The sequence below is a fragment of the Pongo abelii genome, chromosome 19 (genome assembly GCF_028885655.2).
Source record: "Pongo abelii isolate AG06213 chromosome 19, NHGRI_mPonAbe1-v2.0_pri, whole genome shotgun sequence".
Taxonomy (NCBI): domain Eukaryota; kingdom Metazoa; phylum Chordata; class Mammalia; order Primates; family Hominidae; genus Pongo; species Pongo abelii.
Window position 1 is genome coordinate 45,769,758 of NC_072004.2, and position 21,993 is coordinate 45,791,750.

A 21,993-nucleotide genomic window follows, 5' to 3' on the forward strand; every position below is an offset into this window, starting at 1 on the left:
TATATGGTGTGAGGTTTATTTTTTTGTTTTTTTGCAATTTTATTTTTATTTTTTGGAGAAATGAGGTCTCACTGTGTTGCCCAGGCTGGTTTCGAACTCCTGGCCTCAAGTGATCCTCTTGCCTCATTCTCTGAGAGTGCTGGGATTATAGGCATGAGGCACCATGCCTGGCCTTCTTTGTAGATATAGGTATAGATATCTATATCTATCTATCTATCTATATATATATATATCTACCTATCTATCTATCTATCTATATATCTCTCTTCACCAGGTGTGATGGCACATGCCTGTAGTCTCTGCTACTAGGGAGGCTGAGGCAGGGGGATCGCTGGAACCCAGGAGGTAGAGGTTGCAGTGAGCCAAGATGATGCCACTGCACTCCAGCCTGGGTGACAGAGCAAGACCCTGCCTAAAAAATATACATATATATATATTTTATATATATATAATATATATATATTTTATATATATAATATACATATATTTTATATATAATATACATATATATTTTATATATATAATATACATATATATTTTATATATAATATATAATATATGTTATATAATATATTTTTTATATATATATATATAATTTCTGCAGGGCCCTATGTGAGTTTGTTACACAACTTACTGCAACTTAAATTGTGCCACCAGCACCCCCCACAATATGGCAAGCTAAATAGAAACTCAGTTATGCTAAGGCTGGTTGAGGGCATTATGCAAGATTGCATGGAAGGGGCCCTTCATTTAGCACTCTGCTCCGTTCATTTTTGTCAGGTCACTTCCTTATTTTCATCAGGTTGTCAGATCTGTTTTACTGCTCTAGCCTCACTTTCCTCAGCCTCCTGCAGCATCTTCCCTGTGAGCTAGATCCCTTCCTCTCTGGATGAAGTCCTCTTCATCGACCAACTTTCTCACTTAGTTCTCTAAGATAGTGAGGGTCTGTCTGCTTTTTTCTTGACCATTAGTGGATAGGAAAAATGCTCTGATTGTCCGTAACCATTTGTCACCAAGGACATAAAGACATTGAACTAATTTCCTTATTGGAGTTCATTATTGGAACTCTTGAGGAGTTTACACATTTGTATACAAAGTAAGTAGGCCAGCTCATTTGTCTTGGCTCATGTGTAATGATCTTTAATGTGTATTGAAAAATTACTATTCTCAAGTAAGGATACTGTATATCTCAGGTCATTTACAGTCTCAAAGTTTTGTCAGTATACTTTAAAACAATCCTGGGAACAGATCTATATTGAAGGAGACTAAAGAATCATAAACTCGAGGTGGTGCCAGGGCAGGTGCAGAGCTGGCAAGCATGTGGTGGGGCCTCTGAGGCACGCAGAGGGTCACAGCACCTGGGAGCCTGTCGCTGGTGGAGTCCGGGCAGGAGGTTCGGCGGTGGGAGGCAGCATGTCGGTTGCAGGGCTGAAGAAGCAGTTCTACAAGGCGAGCCAGCTGGTCAGTGAGAAGGTCAGAGGGGCTGATGGGACCAAGCTGGACGATGACTTCAAAGAGATGGAGATGTCATCAGCAAGGCGGTGATGGAAATGCTGGCAAGGACCATCAAGTACCTGCAGCCCAACCCAGCCTCGCAGGCTAAGCTGACCATGCTCAACACGGTGTGCAAGATCCGGGGCCAGGTGAAGAACCCCGGCTACCCGCATTCGGAGGGGCTCCTGAGTGAGTGCCTGATCCGCCACCAGGAGGAGCTGGGCAACGAGTCCAACTTCAGTGATGCACTGCTCGATGCCGGTGAGTCCATGAAGCACCTGGCAGAGATGAAGGACTCCCTGGACATAGAGGTCAAGCAGAACTTCATTGACCTCCTCCAGAACCTGTGTGAGAAAGACCTGAAGGGGATCCCGCACCACCTGCAGAAGCTGGATGGCCGCCGCCTGGACTTAGAATAAAAGAAGTGGCAGGGCAAGATCCCTGATGAGGAGCTGTGCCAGGCACTGGAGAAGTTTGAGGACTCCAAGGAGGTAGAATAAACTAGCATGCACAACCTCCTGGACACCAACATTGAGCAGGTGAGTTAACTCCCAGCCCTGGTAGAGGTGCAGCTGGACTACCACTGGCAGGCTTTGCAGATCCTGGACGAGCTGGCAGAGAAGCTCAAGCACAGGATGTGGAAATCTTCCTCACATCAAATATTTGAAAAGAAACTAGACACTGTCCAGCTGCATTTCTACTTCACCCGCCCGCAGATGTAGTTTTCTCTGCACGTGCGTGCCTTCCCTCCTCCCTGCCCTCAGGGTCCACAGCCACCATGGCCTATTAAGGGCAGCAGTGCCTGTGGCAGCATTGGCCTTTGCAGCGGTGGAAGCAGCACCAGGCTCTGCAGTGGCACCCCCCAGCGGCTTAAGCCATGGCGCTTCTCATGGCATTCAGCAGCAGCGAAACCTCGTCTCCACCAAAAATACACAAACCAGTCAGGCATGGCGGCGCGTGCCTGCAATCCCAGGCACTCGGCAGACCGAGGCAGGAGAATCATGGGAGCCCAAGGCAGGGGGGTTGCAGCGAGCTGAGATCACTGCAGTCCAGTCCAGGCTCAGCAACAGAGGGAGACCACCGAAAGAAAGAAAGAAAGAAAGGAAGAAAGGAAGGAAAGAAAGATGGAGCAGCCTTCATGTTTTTATCTCTAGCCATTGCAATTTCTAAAATTGGTGTAGGCTAAGTCTTTCAGTCTCTGACCTGAGGTAGGGATTTTGCCGGGCTAGAGGCAGAAGGCACGCCCATGGAGAAGGGTTTCAGCACAGAGGAGACTGCTGCCTTATGCTCTCGGTTGAACGAAGGCTTGGTGTAGACGGTGTTTCCCGCTACCTTCTCAGGCCCCTGCACTATGTGAGACTGTTCCAGCTCCCTTGGGTCTGGACCCTCAAGCCTTTTTTCTTTGGCAGCATTGTCCACAAATGCCTGGGCATCCTGTTCTTTCCTAGTGCTGTGCTTTCCCACCTCTTTGAAGTGCCTTTTCTGGATGCTCCTTGGGCCCGTGAGGACTCTGTTTACTCTCTGAAGGTTTTTGCCTAACTTTGAATCTGCCAGCTGTTTTCTTGTGGTTGGACGGTTTTGTTTTTTTTTTCCCTACAAAATAATTTATTGGAACACACAGCTACAGCAATGTACAAGCACATTGATGCTCCTGACTACCCTCAACTAGGGGACCCTTTTCTTCCCCCTTGCCTTGCGGACCTCTTCTATCAAATCTTTTAGGCACTGGATCTCCTTGGCCAGGGAATCTGCCCTCTCTTTTAGAGCCTCATTCTTCTTTTCCAGCTCTTTGCACTCGCCAGTGAGAGCCTCCTGCTCCACCCTCTTCTTCTGGTGGTACCTAGTGGCTGCTGTCTTGTTTTGCTCCATTTTTTTCAGCTTCTTCTCCAGTTTCTCACCCTTTACTTTTGCTGCTACCATCTTCGCCATCTTCTCTCCAGGAGGATCATAAGGTTTGGGGCAGGCAGACCCTCAGAGAACACCTGGAGATGGGAGGCTCCTATTTGGAGAGCCCCTGGTAGAGGGGCTATGCTGAGGAGACCCTAGATAGGACTCTTGGCTCATACAGATGCCACTATCATTATTTGAATGGGTGTCTTCCTCCTTTATGCACTGAGGGATCATGGCAATGTAAGCAGTGGAGTCTGGCTTCCTATCTCCTTCAGTGATATCCACTTCACTGCCCAGCTCTAAACTAAAGGAATCATCTGGAGTGGAGGACAGGACCCCTGGGGAAAGTGGAAGAGGTTGCAAGAAGGTGAAGGGGGCAACCTGGTCAGGTTTTGTTAAACTTTCTGGGAGATGGTCAATTGGGTTCACTGTCTGGGGGTGCTACTTATTAGTCTCCTGGACTACGGGGGCAAAGAGATCACAAGTGTCATCCAACATGGTCAAAAGGTCATCTGGCATGGTTTCCAGGTCATCTATACCCAACACTTTGTGTGGGAGTCAAAGTCTCTTTGTCGGTCACTCAGGACTTGCTTTATGAATCTGGGTACTCCTATATTGGGTGCATATATATTTAGGATAGTTAGCTCTTCTTGTTGAATTGATCCCTTTAAGATTATGTAATGGCCTTCTTTGTCTCTTTTGATCTTTGTTGGTTTAAAGTCTGTTTTATCAGAGACTAGGATTGCAACCCCTGCCTTTTTTTGTTTTCCATTTGCTTAGTAGATCTTCCTCCATCCTTTTATTTTGAGCCTATATATGTGTCTGCACGTGAGATGGGTTTCCTGAATACAGCACACTGATGGGTCTTGACTCTTTATCCAATTTGCCAGTCTGTGTCTTTTAATTGGAGCATTTAGTCCATTTACATTTAAAGTTAATATTGTTCTGTGTGAATTTGATCCTGTCATTATGATGTTAGCTGGTTATTTTGCTCGTTAGTTGATGCAGTTTCTTCCTAGTCTCGATGGTCTTTACATTTTGGCATGATTTTGTAGTGCCTGGTACCAGTTGTTCCTTTCCATGTTTAGTCCTTCCTTCAGGACCTCTGTTAGGGCAGGCCTGGTGGTGACAAAATCTCTCAGCATTTGCTTGTCTGTAAAGTATTTTATTTCTCCTTCACTTCTGAAGCTTAGTTTGGCCAGATATGAAACTCTGGGTTGAAAATTCTTTTCTTTAAGAATGTTGAATATTGGCCCCCACTCTCTTCTGGCTTGTAGAGTTTCTGCTGAGAGATCCACTGTTAGTCTGATGGGCTTCCGTTTGTGGGTAACCTGACCTTTCTCTCTGGCTGCCCTTAACATTTTTTCCTTCATTTCAACTTTGGTGAATCTGACAATTATGTGTCTTGGAGTTGCTCTTCTTGAGGAGTATCTTTGTGGCGTTCTCTGTATTTCCTGAATCTGAACGTTGGCCTGCCTTGCTAGATTGGGGAAGTTCTCCTGGATAATATCCTGCAGAGTGTTTTCCAACTTCGTTCCATTCTCCCCATCACTTTCAGGTACACCAATCAGACGTAGATTTGGTCTTTTCACATAGTTGCATATTTCTTGGAGGCTTTGTTCATTTCTTTTTATTCTTTTTTCTCTAAACTTCCCTTCTTGCTTCATTTCATTCATTTCATCTTCCATCACCGATACCCTTTCTTCCAGTTGATCGCATCAGCTCCTGAGGCTTCTGCATTCTTCATGTAGTTCTCGAGCCTTGGCTTTCAGCTCCATCAGCTCCTTTAAGCACTTCTTTGTATTGGTTATTCTAGTTATACATTCGTCTAAATTTTTTTCAAAGTTTTCAACTTCTTTGCCTTCGGTTTGAATTTCCTTCTGTAGCTCAGAGTAGTTTGATCGTCTGAAGCCTTCTTCTCTCAACTCGTCAAAGTCATTCTCCATTCAGCTTTGTTCCATTGCTTGTGAAGAGCTGCGTTCCTTTGGAGGAGGAGAGGCGCTCTGCTTTTTAGAGTTTCCAGTTTTTCTGCTCTGTTTTTTCCCCATCTTTGTGGTTTTATCTACTTTTGGTCTTTGATGATGGTGATGTACAGATGGGTTTCTGGTGTGGATGTCCTTTCTGTTTGCTAGCTTTCCTTCTAACAGACAGGACCCTCAGCTGCAGCTCTGCTGGAGTTTGCTAGAGGTCCACTCTAGACCCTGTTTGCCTGGGTATCAGCAGCGGTGTCTGCAGAACAGCGGATGTTCGTGAACCATGAATGCTGCTGTCTGATCATTCCTCTGGAAGTTTTGTCTCAGAGGAGTACCTGGCCGTGTGAGGTGTCTGTCTGCCCCTACTGGGGGGTGCCTCCCCGTTAGGCTGCTCAGGGGTCAGGGGTCAGGGACCCACTTGAGGACGCAGTCTGCCCATTCTCCGATCTCCAGCTGTGTGCTGGGAGAACCACTGCTCTCTTCAAAGCTGTCAGACAGGGACATTTAAGTCTGCAGAGGTTACTGCTGTCTTTTTCTTTGTCTGTGCCCTGCCCCCAGAGGTGGAGGCTACAGAGGCAGGCAGGCCTCCTTGAGCTGTGGTGGGCTCCACCCAGTTCGAGCTTCCTGGCTGCTTTGTTTACCTAAGCAAGCCTGGGCAATGGCGGGTGCCCCTCCCCCAGCCTCGCTGCCACCTTGCAGTTTCATCTCAGACTGCTGTGCTAGCAATCAGCAAGACTCCGTGGGTGAAGGATCCTCCAAGCCAGGTGTGGGATATAATCTCCTGGTGCACCATTTTTTAAGCCCGTCGGAAAAGTGCAGTATTTGGGTGGGAGTGACCCGATTTTCCAGGTGCCATCTGTCACCCCTTTCTTTGACTAGGAAAGGGAACTCCCTGACCCCTTGCGCTTCCCCAGTGAGGCAATGCCTTGCCCTGCTTCGGCTCACTCATGGTGCACTGCACCCACTGTCCTGCACCCACTGTCTGGCACCCCCTAGTGAGATGAACCCAGTACCTCAGATGGAAATGCAGAAATCACCCGTCTTCTGTGTCGCTTATGCTGGGAGCTGTAGGACAGAGCTCTTCCTATTCGGCCATCTTGGCTCCTCCCTATTCCAGGATTTTTAAAGGATCCTGGCTTCCAGGAGATCTCTGTGAAATGAAACCAAGTTACTCCCACTACACTATTTTAAGAAGTTAATTGATATAATAGCAAAATTTCTCCCACCCAAAACTATTGTCAACAATTGGATGTACTCACCAAGTCACCCCTTACTCTGCCACTAATTTATTTCCTTGTTGCTTAAATGATGAGAGACGTATAATCTCCACCCTCATGGAGTTGTCATCACCCTGGAGAGGAAGAAGACAGCCAAAAATGAGAAGTATTGTCTTGTGGACTTATTAGATTCACATAGTATCATCCTTCTCCAGTGTGTAAGGCATTGTCTAAATACGTCCAGTTAAAGCACTACAGAGTAGCCATTTAAAAAAAATTTTTTTTGGCCATGTTTTTAAATTCACAGGGGAGGGGGAATGTCTCATACTCCAGCTCTCCTGAGCCTAGGCCCTCTGTGAGATGTGTCACCATTTCTTGGACACCATATGAGACATTCCCCCTCGGATTAGAGATGCTCAGCCTGCATCAACATATCTAAAGCCTGCATCTGGCTACTCTGGGGATAGTCCTGTTTACAGTGCCCATTCCTGGAGCTTGCCTCTTTTTGCGTTTTGTTTGATTATGTGATGTATTACTTTTCCCAACAGGCCAGTGCTAGCATATTGGAAGAGTGATTTAATAAGGTGGCAACCTTGATGCTATTCCCCTAATCCAACCTTATTTGCCTCATTTACCATTTCCATTATTGTGGTAGCCCTCCATTCCATCCAGAGCAGTCTCTCACCATACCCCAGTCACACCATCCCCATTTCTGCTCTTGTCTGTGTCTTTGTCCATCTAAAATTCCCTTATTTCCCTCTGCCTGTGGGAGTCCTGTGAATCTCTCCAAAGTCAACTCAGTTCATCTTTCTGCTTGAAACCTTCCCTGAATAGGCCAGGTGTGGTGGCTCACGCCTGTAATCCCAGCACTTTGGGAGGCCAAGGCGGGCAGATCACGAGGTCAGGAGATCGAGACCATCCTGGCTAACACAGTGAAACCCCGTCTCTCTAAAAATACAAAAAATTAGCTGGGTGTGGTGGCGGGCGTGTGTAGTCCCAGCTACTTGTGAGGCTGAGGCAGGAGAATGGCGTGAACCTGGGAGGTGGAGCATGCAGTGAGCCAAGATCGGGCCGCTGCACTCCAGCCTGGGTGACATAGCGAGACTCTGCCTCAAAAAAAGAAACATTCCCTGAATATTCCAGCCCTCCTGAGCCTAGTCCCTTTGTGAAATTTGTCCCCATTTCTTGGACACCATATGAGAGACTTCAGAGGCTGAAGTGGGAGGATTGCTTGAGCCTGGGAGGTCGAGGATGCAGTGAGCTGTGGTGATACCACTGCACTCTAGCCTGGGCAACAGAGCAAGACCCTGTCTCAAAAACAGCCACCACCAAAAACTATCTTGGGATTTGAATAGGATTACCTTAAATTTGTAGATTAATTTGAGAATTGACATCTGTACGACATTCTAGAACATGGTATTTCATGTCATGTATTCATTTCTTGTTAATGTCTTTCAGAAGAGTTTTAGGGTTTCCATCATATAGATCTTACACGTCTTTTGTTAGATAACAGATCTTTGTATTTTTGTTCCTAAATATTTCAGACATTTGTATTACCATTGTAAATGGGATCTTTCTTCCATTTTCTAATTAGTTATTGGTGGTACATCTGAAAAGTATTTGAGGTTTGTGTGCTGCTCTCTTGATTTTGTTTCTAGCCACCGTACTGAATTTTCATATTACTTCCAGTAAAATCTTAGTTGATTGTCTTAGGCTTCTTTGGCTAACATTTATTATTTTATATGCAAATAATGACAGTTTTGTCTCTTCCTTTTCAATGCTTACACTCTTTCCTTCCTTTCCTTTCTTTTTTTTTCTTTCTCAGGGCCTCATTTTCACCCAGACTGGAGAGCAATGGTGTGATCTAGCTCACTGTAACCTCAAACTCCTGGGCTTAAGGGATCCTCCTGCCTCAGCTTCCAGAGTGGCTGGGACTACAGGCAGGCGGCGAGTTTTAAAACTTTTGTTGTAGAGACAAGCTCTTGCTATGTTGCCCAGGCTGGTTTTCCTGCCACTTTAGAGCAGGTTTCCTTTTTTTCATACTTTTAAGAGTTTTTTATTAGGAATTGTCCATTGAATGTTAGCTAAAACAGTCAATAAAATGCATTAAGTGCCAGCTGCATGCAAGACCCTAAGTTAGATACAGTCAGCCCTCTTCATCAGCAGGTCCACATCTTCAGATTCAACTAGATGAGGCTGAATATTTGAAGAAAGAAACAATAAAAATACAAATAGAAAGTACAGTATAACAACTGTTGCCATTATACAATATCTATACATTTTATTAGTGATGACCTAAAGTACATGGGACCAGGCACGGTGACTCACACTTGTAATCCCAACACTTTGGTAGGCCAACCTGGGCAGCATAGTGAGACCTTGTCTTTAATAAAAATAAAAATATTAGCCAGGTGTGGTGGTATGCACCTGTAGTCCCAGCTACTCAAGAAGCTGGGGTGGGCAGATCACTGGAGCCCAGGAAGTTGAGGCTGCAGTGAGCTGTGATTGTGACACTGCACTCCAGCCTGAGTGACAGAGGGTGATCCTGTCTCTAAGTAAATAAATAAAGTATATGGGGTGGGGCGTGTGTTGGTTATATGCAAACACTGCACCATTATATGTAAGGGATTGAGCATCCACAGATTCTGGTATGGTGTGAGGGCGATATCCTGGAACCAGTCCCCCGCAAGGTAGAAAGGATGACTGAACTGTGGAAGAATCAAAGCACTGTTAAACAGCATACAATTCCCGTCTTCAAAAAAGTTATCTCATCAGGTAGATGAGACTTAAAATGAATAAAAAGAATGAATACAGATTTGGAGATAGTGGTCGTTGTGATAGATAATCTTAATTGTGTTTTCTTCCAAAACAGATTCATTCGCACAAAAGGGCATCAGAGGAAGATAAAGAAGACTCATCAGTGTCAGGCCCCTGAGCCCAAGTTAAGGCATCTGGATGGCCTGAAGCCATGTTTTTAAAATTTTATTATTAAGTATTTTTTTTTTTTTACTGGTTAAATCAATGAAAACATTCTTTACTTTGTGTTTGTGTTCCTCAAAATGAGGATTTTTAACAATAATAAAAATAAAGCTTGTTAGATCATTTTTAATGGTAATAAATTGGTTCCTGAAGATTTGACTGAAGAGAAAACTAGGCCAATCTAAGCAGAGTCCAGATGAAGTAGAAAGTCCACAGAGAACGGGCAAAAAGGACGTTGTGGAACCACAGACACAGTAAAAGGAAAAAACTGGCCGGGCGCAATGGCTCACACCTATAATCCCAGCACTTTGGGAGGCTGAGGTGGGTGGATCGCTTGAGCCCAGGAGTTCAGGCAACATGACAAAACCCCCATCTCTACAAAAAAAAAATGGGCTACATGACAAAACCCCCAATCTCTACAAAAAATACACAAAAAACATGAGCCAGGCATGGTGGTGTGCACTTGTAGTCCTAGCTACTTGGTAGGCTGAGGTGGGAGTATCGCTTGAATCTGGGAGGTGGAGGTTGCAGTGAGCTGAGGTTGAGCCATTATACCCCAACCTGGGTGGCAGGATGAAAGTGAGACCCTGTCTTAAAAAAAAAAAAGGAAGAAAGCAAAGAAAAAAATTTATTTTTGTGACAAGGTCTCTTTCTGTCTCCCAAGCTGGAGTGCAATGGCATCATCATAGCCCACTGCAGCCTCAAACTCCCAGGCTCAAGGCATCCTCCTGCCATAATGGCCTCCCAAAGTGTTGAGATTACAGTCATAAGCCACTGTGAGGCTAGATTTTTTTCTTTTTTTGAAGCAAGGTTTGGCTCTGTCACCCAGGCTGGAGTGCAGTGGTGCAATCTCGGCTCACTGCAACCTCTGCCTCCCAGGCTCAAGCGATCCTCCTGCCTCAGCTTCTCAAGTAGGTGGAACTACAGGCACGTGCCACCAAGCCTGGCTACTTTTTGTATTTTTTGTAAAGAAGGGGTCTTGATACGTTGCCCAGGCTAGTCTTGAATTCCTGGGTTACAGTGATTCACCCACTTCGGCCTCCCAAAGTGCTGGGATTACAGGTGTGAGTCACCACGACTGGCGAAAAAAATGTTAAGTGTTAAAATCAAAAAGAAAATTCACCAAGCCATTTTGCATATTTTTCTGGAAAGATACAGATATATATATACACATATACATATGTATATATATAGAGAGAGAGAGAGAGAGATACAGATAGATCTGGACTGGACACCTTATAGTATCAGTTGGGTATAACTTTGTTGCAGAAAGGACAAAGGGAAATGATTAGAGTTAAGGCACATATATGTGTATATATATGTGTGTGTGTGTTTAGGTGTATGTTTTCCCAATTCCTCATACCACTCCTTTTTATTAATTTTTATTGAGATATAATTTATACACCATAAATTCACCCTTTTAAATAAGTGCAGAATTTAGTGGGTTTTAGTATAGTATTTACAAGGCTGTACAGCCATCACCACTATTTAATTCCAGAACATTTTCATCACCCCAGAAAGAAGCCCCAGAATCACTGGCCCTACTCCCCATTTCCTCTCCTATTTCCTGGCAAGTATTTACTTACTTCCTATGAATTTGCCCATTTCGGACATTTCATATAAATGAAATCATACAATACATGATTTCACTAAATAAGACTTTTGTGTGTGGCTTCAAACAATTTTTAAAAATTGAGGTAAAGTAGGCATAACACAACATTTACACTCTAACCACTGCCCCCTCTCCCCACCTATTTTTTGAGACAGGGTCTCACTCTGTCTTCCCAGCTGGAGTGCAGGGGTGTGATCATGACTCACTGCAACCTCAACCTCCCCGGGGCTCAGGTGATCCTCCCACCTCAGTCTCACAAGTAACTGGTACCACAGGCACACACCACCAAACCTGGCTAATTTTTGCATTGTTTGTAGAGACAGGATTTCGCTATGTTGCCCAGGCTGGTCTTGAACTCCTGGACTCAAGTGATCCTCCCACCTCGGCCTCCCAAAGTGCTGGTATTACTAGCATAAGCTACCACATCTGATTGTCTCTTAACCACTTTTAAGTGTACACAATTCAGTAGTGTTGAGTATATTCACACTGTTGTACAACAAATCTCCAGAACTTTTTCATCTTCCCAAATTGAAACTCTGTACCTATTAAACACTAACTCCCCATTCTCTCCTTCTCCCAGACCACAGTAACCACCCTTCTTACTTTCTGTCTATGAATCTGACCACTCTAAGTACCTCATATGAGAGGAATCACACAGTATTTGTCCTTTGGTGACTGGCTTCTTTCAATTAGCATAATGCCCTCAAGGGTTCTCCATGTTGTAACATGCGTCAGAATTTCCTGCCTTTCAAAGCTGAATAATATATCTGTTACATAGATCAATCACATTTGCGTTATCCATTCATCAGTTAATGCACATGTAGGTTGTTTCCACCTTATGGTCATTGAGAATAATGCTGCTGTATACATATGTATATACATTTCTGCATGACAATTTGTTTGCAATTTTTTTGACTATATATGTATGAATAGAATTACTGGGTCATATAGTAGCTCTAAGTTTAACTTTTTGAGTAACTGCCAAAGTATTTTCCACAGGGTTATAGTTTTACTTTCTCACTAGCAATACATATGGTTCCAATTTCACCAAATCCTCCCCAACATTTTTTATTTTTATTTTTTTAAACAATTACAGCCATGCTAGTGAATGTAAAGTGGCATCTCATTGTGGTTTGGGTTTTAATTTTATTTCAATTTTTAAAATCAAAAGAATATACTTGCTCTGAGGTGGTGGCTCACGCCTGTGATCCCAGCATTTTGGGGGGCCAAGGTGGGTGGATCACCTAAGTTTAGGAGTTCAAGACCAGCCTGGCCAACATGGTGAAACCCCCTCTCTACTAAAAATACAAAAATTAGATGGGTGTGGTGGCAGGTGCCTGTAATGCCAGCTACTCGGGAGGCTGAAGGAGGAGAATCACTTGACCCAGGAGGTGGAGGTTGCCATGAGTTGGAATCGTGCCACTGCACTCCCGCCTGAGAGGAGACGCTGTCCAAAAAATATATATACACATATATATATATATAATATAATATACACACACACACACTATATATATGTATATATATATACACACTTTTCTAGTATTAATAAAATTATTTTTTAAAAGAAGTCCATTACTAACACACACTTGCCTGCAAAGCACAAGACACATCTAAGGGCCAGGCGTAGTGGCTCATGCCTGTAATCCCAGCACTTTGGGAGGCAGAGGTGGGCAGATCACTTGAGGTCAGGAGTTTGAGACCAGACTGGCCAACACAGTGAAACCCCATCTCTACTAAAAATACAAAAATTAGCCAGGCGTACTGGTGGGCACCTGTAATCCCAGTTGCTCAGGAGGCTGAGGCAGGAGAATCGCTTGAGCCCGGGAGGTAGAGGTTGCAGTGAGCCAAGATCCTGCCATTGCACGCCAACCTAGGCGACAGCAAGGCTCCGTCTCAAAAAAAAAAAGTACTAAAATTAAGTTGCCAAGAATTTACATGTAGTCCTTTCTACATATAAGACATAAATACCTGACACTTCATTCATTCCCTTCATTCTCCAGCCTCTCCCGGACAAGTCTGGCAACGATTCTGACCATCGGGCACAAGAAATTACCTCTTTTCAGCTTACGTTAGGACAACCTACATGGGTTTACATTTGGCTTAATATAATACTACCCTACTTCTCCAATAAGTATTGAAGCATTTATTTAAAAAACGGAAACTTCTCAATTTAACCACTTCTACTATCCTAGTCTCTCTGAGAAAGACATGACATGACTAACTTCAAGGAAGAAAGGGTCCTTTTTCCTCACAAATATTTCCTTATAAACTTTGTTTTTTTAAATGCTCTTAAAACCAGATTCTAATTTAATTAATATAGATTTGCAAAATTATAAAGAAAAAGTCTTGCCGGTTGTTGCTTCAGTTAATTTCACAATTTAGGAGACTGCAACTACTTATTTAATACAAAGCAGCCTTGGGGAGCGGGGGATGGGGGGTCGGGGGAGCCCGCGGCGTTTAACAAAATGCATCTCAGCACCAGCCTAGAGAAACTTCTCTGTGAAAACAGAAGAGGAGTTACCATGGAGAAATTCATTACGGATTTCGGGAGGGCTTTTTCCTCAGAAATAGAGTGAAAAGTAAAAATCATTCTGTAAGAACTCTGATACTGACGCTGTGTGACTCAGAAGCTGTCCAAAAGTTCATCTTCGGCAATTATGTCTAGATGATCAACTACACATCTTCTGCAACAGGTGACATGAAACTGCATTTCCCAAGCAAGGCAAAGCGATCAAATGAGTTAAGATGCACGTTCCTGCCATCGTTGTTTTGATTTAACTAAAACAATTTTGAATCGGATGAATTACCAAATTTGGTTGGGTCTTGTTTGGCTTTCTGCTTTGCTTTTTAATCAGCCATTTACCAGCAACTGTTGCACAGGCCCGTTAGCACTCGAAGAATAAAAACAAACACACAGGACCAGGTAAGGTTCTCCTGCTAACCCAAATGATCTGTTTCCTTAACACAATTTAAAAACCACAGCCAGGGGTGTGAAAACAGACATTTTTTCCTGTGTGTCTGTGTGCCACAATCCATCCAAATCCTTAATTCCCTTTTAAGGAACAGATACACAGTAAAAATCCGAAAGAAACCTCATTAGAAATGCAAAGAGGTTTGCAAAACGAGAGACTTCTTTCATTCCAGAAAACCACATCAAAACAAGGGGAGAAAAATGAATGCAATGGATATGTGTTTGCCAAAGTTTCAATCCTGCCCAGTGGAGACACTGCACTGGCAGAAATTTTTTGAAGAAGAAAAAGAAGGGGTTGGTTGGTGGGGGAGAGACAGTGAGCGAGTGTGGCCTGCAAACTGCAACAATGCAATCTCCATTTTGAACAATGCACCTCTTTCCTCTTGTAAATCTAGTATTTTTGCCACTTGATGTGTCCTCGCATTTCCCATTTCAGGGGTCGGCGGGGTTGGGGGGAGATCGGAGCAGGATGCACAGCACAGGATTGAGCAAGGCGGGGGGACAGAGGAGGTAGGGAAGGAATCTGCATCATCTGGGCTGGGTGGGTAATTGGAGTGCTACTGTAGGCAGATCCCCCGAGGTCAGGAGTTCGAGATCAGCCTGGCTAACATGGTGAAACCCAGTCTCTACTAAAAATACAAAAATTAGCTGGGCGTGGTAGCACGTGCCTGTAATCCCAGCTACTCTGGAGGCTGAGGCTGGAGAATCGCTTAAACCAGGGAGACGGAGGTTGCAGTGAGCCAAGATCACGCCACTACGCTGCAGCCTGGGCGACAAGAGTGAAACTCCATCTAAAAACAAACAAAAAATCAAGATGGCTACTTATTTATTTATTTATTTATTTTTGAGACAGAGTCTCGCTCTTTCGCCAGGCTGGAGTGCAGTGGCGCCATCTCGGCTCACTGCAACCTTTGCCTCCCAGGTTCAAGTGATTCTCCTGCCTCAGCCTCCCAAGTAGCTGGGACTACAGGCGCATGCCACCACACCCGGCTAATTTTTGTATTTTAAGTAGAGACTGGGTTTCACCATGTTGGCCAGGATGGTCTTGATCTCTTGACCTCGTGATCCTCCTGCCTCAGCCTCCCAAAGTGCTGGGATTACAGGCGTGAGCCACCACGCCTGGCCAAGGCCGCTACTTTCTATTCAACTCTTTATCATAATTCATTTAATGCAAAAGAGGCAAATGACTATAGAAATGTAATAATGTTTATATATATATATATATATATATATATTTTTTTTTTTTTTTTTTGAGACGGAGTCTCACTGTCTCCCAGGCTGGAGTGCAGTGGTGCGATCCTGGCTCACTGCAAGCTCCACCTCCCAGGTTCACGCCATTCTCCTGCCTCAGCCTCCCGAGTAGCTGGGACTACAGGCGCCCACCACCACGCCCGGCGAATTTTTTGTATTTTTAGTAGAGACGTGGTTTCACTATGTTAGCCAGGATAATGTTAAAATTTTTACAAAGATATTGGCAGAGGTTGAAGGGCTCTAAGAAAAACGGAAAATAAAGAGATGCTAGGGTTTTTTCCGCGTGATTACAATTACAGTACAGTAATGTATGGCAAGTTTAGAACAATAAGTCTTACTACTGCTGGTATTCTCTCAATATTGATTAGCTATTTTATCCTAAATTTCCCTTTTTTTTTTTTTTTTTTTTTTTTTTCTTGAGACAGAGTCTCGCTCTGTCGCCCAGGCTGGAGTGCAGTGGCGCAATCTCGGCTCACTGCAACCTCTGCCTGCCGGTTTCAAACACTGCTCCCGCCTCAGCCTCCCAAGTAGCTGGGACTACAGGCATGCGCCACGATGCCCGGCTAATTTTTTGTATTTTTTTTAAGCAGAGACGGGGTTTCACCATGCAGGCTGTTCTCAAACTCCTGACGTCGTGATCCGCCCACCTTGGGCTCCCAAAGCGCTGGGATTACAGGCGTGAGCCACTGCGCCCTGCCCTAAATTTCCTTTTCAAAAATACCATAATCTATCTCACATCTATAAAAGAGCTAACAGACATATCTGGAAGCTAAAGTAATCTGAAAACAATTATAGTGATTTTTAACAGTTTAAACAAAATGAGTAAATACCATAATAACCTGGGTATAAAACTTTGTATAAAAAATAATTGGAATTAAAATTTAACCATTTATATACTTAAATGAATGCAACTTACTACATGTAAGTTACATCTCACTGATATTAATTAAAAATACTTTGAATGTTAAAAATAAAATCAGATAAGAGTCAGAACTAGTATCAAAGAGACCAATGATAAAAATCATGACTTTAGAATCAAGACAGGTTTGTGTGTTTTGGCTCTGCCACTTACTATGTGGCCTTAGGCAAATTACTTAACTTCTGTAACTCTTAGTTTTTGAGGGTAACAATAGTAGTAGCAATAGAAATAATAGTAGCTAATTATTTATGAAGCACTTATTTTATGAAAGACACTGTGCTAAAGTGCTTTACCTGAATTATTTCATTTAATCCTCTCAACAGTTTATGGAGTACGTACTATTATCACTCATACTGTTTTGTAAATAAATATAAACCAAAGCCCATGGAAGTTAAATAAAGGTCATAAAGCCAGTACAGAGAAGAGTAAGGATTAGAATTCAGGTGGGCTGATTTCAGTAGCATGGCTATATACTGACTTCCAATATGCTATAAGAATTAAATGATATGTACATAAAGTGTTTATAACATTATCTGACATATACATGCTCAATTAAATGTTACTACTATGTTATTTTAATTACTATTACACAAATTATCCATCCCATCCCTCTTAAATACAGCAATGTTTCTAATTTAGCACTTGCATGGCCTGTTTTGAGTAATCCAGCAACTTTTTTTTACTAGATAATATTTACAAGAGAGTTATATTTGTCAAGAAATTTCATTTGTCTCCTAGTCAAAACTCTTAATAACCAAATTTAACACATCTAATTTATGGCTTATTTTATAAATTTGTTGTGACAAGATCCTCCATTAATTTTACCATTAGAAGGAAAATCTACGTTCAATATACAATAAACATCATTTAATATACAATAAACACCAACTTATTTCTAGTCTTTTAAGGATATTATCTATATATTTCTCTAAAGATTTCAGTGATGTTACCTTACTTGTCTGGTAAATCATTATCAACTAAACGACTGCAGTCCACAACTTGTCCTCCTGTGCCAATTTGGTCTCTGGACTGAAGACTTACTATTAAATGATAGAAATATTACTAAGATTCATACAACTAGAAAGAATTATTATAATCAAAAATTTCTATCTTTAGAAGACATCTGGCTTAGCTTATTTTAATACCTTAGAATGACCTCTTTGGTTTCTACTAAAATTTATAATTTCTTTTCCCATAGATTTTTCCCTTTAGGAGTAATATTAGAATTCTAAAGTTTTCTACACTTTATCATGTTCATGGAAGAAGCCTAATTCCTTCTTTACCATAGTAATGGGGCACAGCAGAGTCACTACTGTACTTAAGAAGAGGCATAACATATTAAGAGTATATTCATGTACAAAGGAGTTTGAAAAGTCCACATTAAGTTTAATACTTGATAATCTCACCATCTAAAAAATACACTGGGCCGGGCGTGGTGGCTCACGCCTGTAATCCCAGCACTTTGGGAGGCCGAGGCGGGTGGATAACAAGGTCAGGAGATCGAGACCATCCTGGCCAACATGGTGAAACCCCATCTCTACTAAAATACAAAACGTAGCCAGGCATGGTGGCCTGTGCCTGTAGTCCCAGCTATTGGGGAGGCTGAGGCAGGGGAATCACCTGAACCTGGGAGGCAGAGGTTGCAGTGAACTGCAATTGCACCACTGCACTCCAGCCTGGTGAAAGAGCGAGACTCCATCTCAAAAAAAGAAAATAAAAATACACTGTATTCTAGCAAGAGGGCCATCCTGGTATTCCAGCAAGAGAGAAATCCTTGGATTCCATGAGTTTTAACAGGACACCATTATCCAGTGTACTATAAAACCACCACAAAAAATGAAGAAGCAAGAGATGTGAATTCTAGAGCAAGCTCTAGTAACCAGTTTAGCACTGTAAACTTGAACAAAACACTTAATAAACAAGGTTTAGATAATCCCCATCTGAATAATGAGAAAGGTAGCTTAATTGACATCACTGAAGTCCTTCTTTGCTGCTCCAGTATTGTTTAATTCTAATTCTAGTAACTCTCCCAAAAGACAGAAAGAGGTACAGTCAAACTTGACTATAATCCAACTTCTTAAATAATAGGTTAGCACAAAAGGTATTATTACATCTAATGACCCTTCATTCAAAGAAGGGTCTCAAAATTCTGAAATCTTCCAGTTCTGTGAACATTTTGAAAGATCAGTTCAACATAGAGCTCCTTTACATTAAGTCCCATTTAGAGGACAGAACACTACAAACACCTACTCAGCAAATGTAAACAAAACATTATTATGAAAACTGTGCTAGACAACTATACCAATCAGTTTTTAAATAGATAAAATAAGTGAAATGCTTACCAAAATACAATCACAGTAGAAACAATGTATTTTCTCATTAGCTTTGTTTAGAATAATAGTAAGATTCAAAGCTAAAGAATTTCATGGGCTTCAATTTACATTTCCAGAATGCTGTCTTAATAGCATAGCTATTAACTGGTTAAATGAATTACATACCCACTATGGACTATCAAACAACATTAAAAATGCTATGGATTTTGCAAGCCTTAATGCAAAGTAGGAAAAAAAAAAGTAACAATGCTATAGAAATGTATTTATGCGCCAAAAAAAGATGTTTGTGATAAATTTAAACTAGTTTTTAAAAATTCAGTATAATCTCATTTTATAAAAAAGTACATAGAAAAGGTATACATTCAAGTGATAACAATGACAATACAGTAGATTTCCCATGCTCAAATGATCCTCCCACCTCAGCCTCCCAATGTAGCCGGGACATAACAGTTTTAAACAAGGAAAAAATTTGTACTCCTTGAATCAATTATCTCAACTTGGGAGATTTTTTTTTCTTTTTTCTTTTTTTTTTTTTTTTTAACTGGTGGTGTTGTCACATTCTGTTTTATTTGACTCCACTAACATTAAACCACCAGCTAGCCCTGATATTAAAAATAGCCCACATTTATCTTTCAGGTTGTCACTTAACTTGGACATCTCTACCTTGATTTCACAGAAAGAGCTGCACATACAGAAGACAGAGGCAAGGCTGGGGCAAGAATCTTCTTACTTTCTGGTTATTTCCTTGCGTAGGTAAAGTCCAGGGATTTAATGCAGATAATCTCTCCCATCCTCCTTTAGCCTAACTTAATCCTCATCTAAAAAAGTCCAGTGAGGTGGGTTTGCAAGAAAAAACTCTTTCTGTTCATTCTTCTTCAGGGCCCCTACTCGTGCTGTAATGTTGTATGGCTGAGACTTCCCTTCCTTGCCCAGCTGTTGTTTCCTTGCTTTCAGCAGAGCCATTGAAACATTTGCAAAATAGCAGAGGGTTCCAGATGGGAGGAGCCATTGTTCAAAGTCCAGACCACCCAGCGGGCATGTCAGGTAATGGGCTTCACATCTGACCCCTCCCAGACAGGGCGGCCGGGCAGAGGCGCTCCTCACTTCCCAGACGGGGCGGCTGGGCAGAGGTGCTCCTCACCTCCCAGACGGGGCGGCCGGGCAGAGGCGCTCCTCACTTCCTCCCAGACGGGGTGGCAGCCAGGCAGAGGTGCTCCTCACCTCCCAGACGGGGCGGCCGGGCAGAGGCGCTCCTCACTTCCCAGACGGGGCGGCCGGGCAGAGGCGCTCCTCACCTCCCAGAGGGGGCGGCCGGGCAGAGGCGCTCCTCACCTCCCAGATGGGGCGGCCGGGCAGAGGCGCTCCTCACCTCCCAGACGGGGCGGCCGGGCAGAGGCGCTCCTCACTTCCTCCCAGACGGGGCGGCCGGGCAGAGGCGCTCCTCACTTCCCAGACGGGGTGGCCGGGCAGAGGCGCTCCTCACTTCCCAGAGGCGGCGGCCGGGCAGATGCACTCCTCACTTCCCAGAGGGGGTCGCGGCCGGGCAGAGGCGCTCCTCACCTCCCAGACGGGGCGGCCGGGCAGAGGCGCTCCTCACTTCCCAGACGGGGCAGCCGGGCAGAGGCGCTCCTCACTTCCCAGACGGGGCGGCCGGGCAGAGGCGCTCCTCACTTCCTCCCAGACGGGGCGGCCGGGCAGAGGCGCTCCTCACCTCCCAGACGGGGTGGCCGGGCAGAGGCGCTCCTCACTTCCCAGAGGCGGCGGCCGGGCAGATGCACTCCTCACTTCCCAGAGGGGGTCGCGGCCGGGCAGAGGCGCTCCTCACCTCCCAGACGGGGCGGCCGGGCAGAGGCGCTCCTCACTTCCCAGACGGGGCTGCCGGGCAGAGGCGCTCCTCACTTCCTCCCAGACGGGGTGGCGGCCAGTCAGAGGTGCTCCTCACCTCCCAGACGGGGCGGCCGGGCAGAGGCGCTCCTCACTTCCCAGACGGGGCGGCAGGGCAGAGGCGCTCCTCACTTCCTCCCAGACGGGGTGGCGGCCGGGCAGAGGCGCTCCTCACCTCCCAGACGGGGTGGCCAGGCAGAGACGCTCCTCACTTCCTCCCAGATGGGGTGGTGGCCGGGCAGAGGCTGTAATCTTAGCACTTTAGGAGGCCAAGGCAGGCGGCTGGGAGGTGGAGGTTGTAGAGAGCCGAGATCACGCCACTGCACTCCAGCCTGAGCAACATTGAGCATTGAGTGAGTGGGACTCCATCTGCAATCCCAGCACCTCGGGAGGCCGAGGCGGGCAGATCACTCCAGGCCAGGAGCTGGAGACCAGCCTGGTCAACACTGCGAAACCCCGTCTCCACCAAAAATACAAAAACCAGTCAGGCGTGGCGGCCCGCGCCTGCAATCCCAGGCACTCTGCAGGCCGAGGCAGGAGAATCACAGGAGCCCGAGGCAGGGAGGTTGCAGCGAGCCGAGATCACGGCAGTACAGTCCAGCTTTGGCAACAGAGGGAGACCAAAAAAAGAAGGAGAGGGAGACCCAAGAAGGGAGAGGGAGAGGGAGACCCAAGAGGGAGAGGGAGAGGGAGAGGGAGAGAGAGAGGGGGAGAGGGAGAGGGAGAGGGGATTTTTTTTTTTCATACCAGCAATGATTCTGAAAAGAATAAAGCAAAGTGTACAAAAATGTTTGCAAGTTTCAATGTTATAATAGCAAAAAAAAAAAAATTAATTATTAAGTTGTGATATATCTATGTACTTCATCTTTTAAAAGTAATTAATAACGGCTGGACATGGTGGCTTACTCCTGTAATCCCAGCACTTTGGGAGGCTGAGGCGGGCAGATCACCTGAGGTCGGGAGTTGGAGACCAGCCTGACCAACATGGAGAAACCTTGTCTCTACTAAAAATACAAAAAAAATTAGCCAGGCGTGGTGGCGCATGCCTCTAATCCCAGCTACTTGAGAGGCTGAGGCAGGAGAATCTCTTGAACCTGGGAGGTGGAGGTTGCAGTGAGCCAAGATCACGCCATTGTACTCCAGCCTAGGCAACAAGAGCGAAACTCCGTCTCAAAAAAAAAAAAAAAAAAAAATATATATATATATATATATATATAATTACAAAGATTATAAATACTAAAAATGATTATGGTAAGTGAAAGAAAGCAAAGTAGACATTTAATCTTCACTGGAATTAAAGACATGAATATATACATTTTATATACATATTTATGTATATAAAAATATTAGAGGGGAATACAGTTTTTAAAGTTAGTCCTCTAGTGTTCTTTTCTCCATTTTCCAAAAAGTATATATACCTACTTACAATTATTTGTTAGAGGGCTAATTCTGAAAGAACTGGAACTC

General features: G+C 44.1%; 2 pseudogenes; one reads left to right on the forward strand and one right to left on the reverse strand.

Annotated features, from left to right (window-relative positions):
• Nucleotides 1–1,113: 1,113 nt before the first annotated feature.
• LOC103892812 (cyclic AMP-dependent transcription factor ATF-4-like) lies at nt 1,114–3,942 on the reverse strand (annotated as a pseudogene).
• LOC129051325 (endophilin-A2-like) lies at nt 1,414–2,216 on the forward strand (annotated as a pseudogene).
• Nucleotides 3,943–21,993: the final 18,051 nt, after the last annotated feature.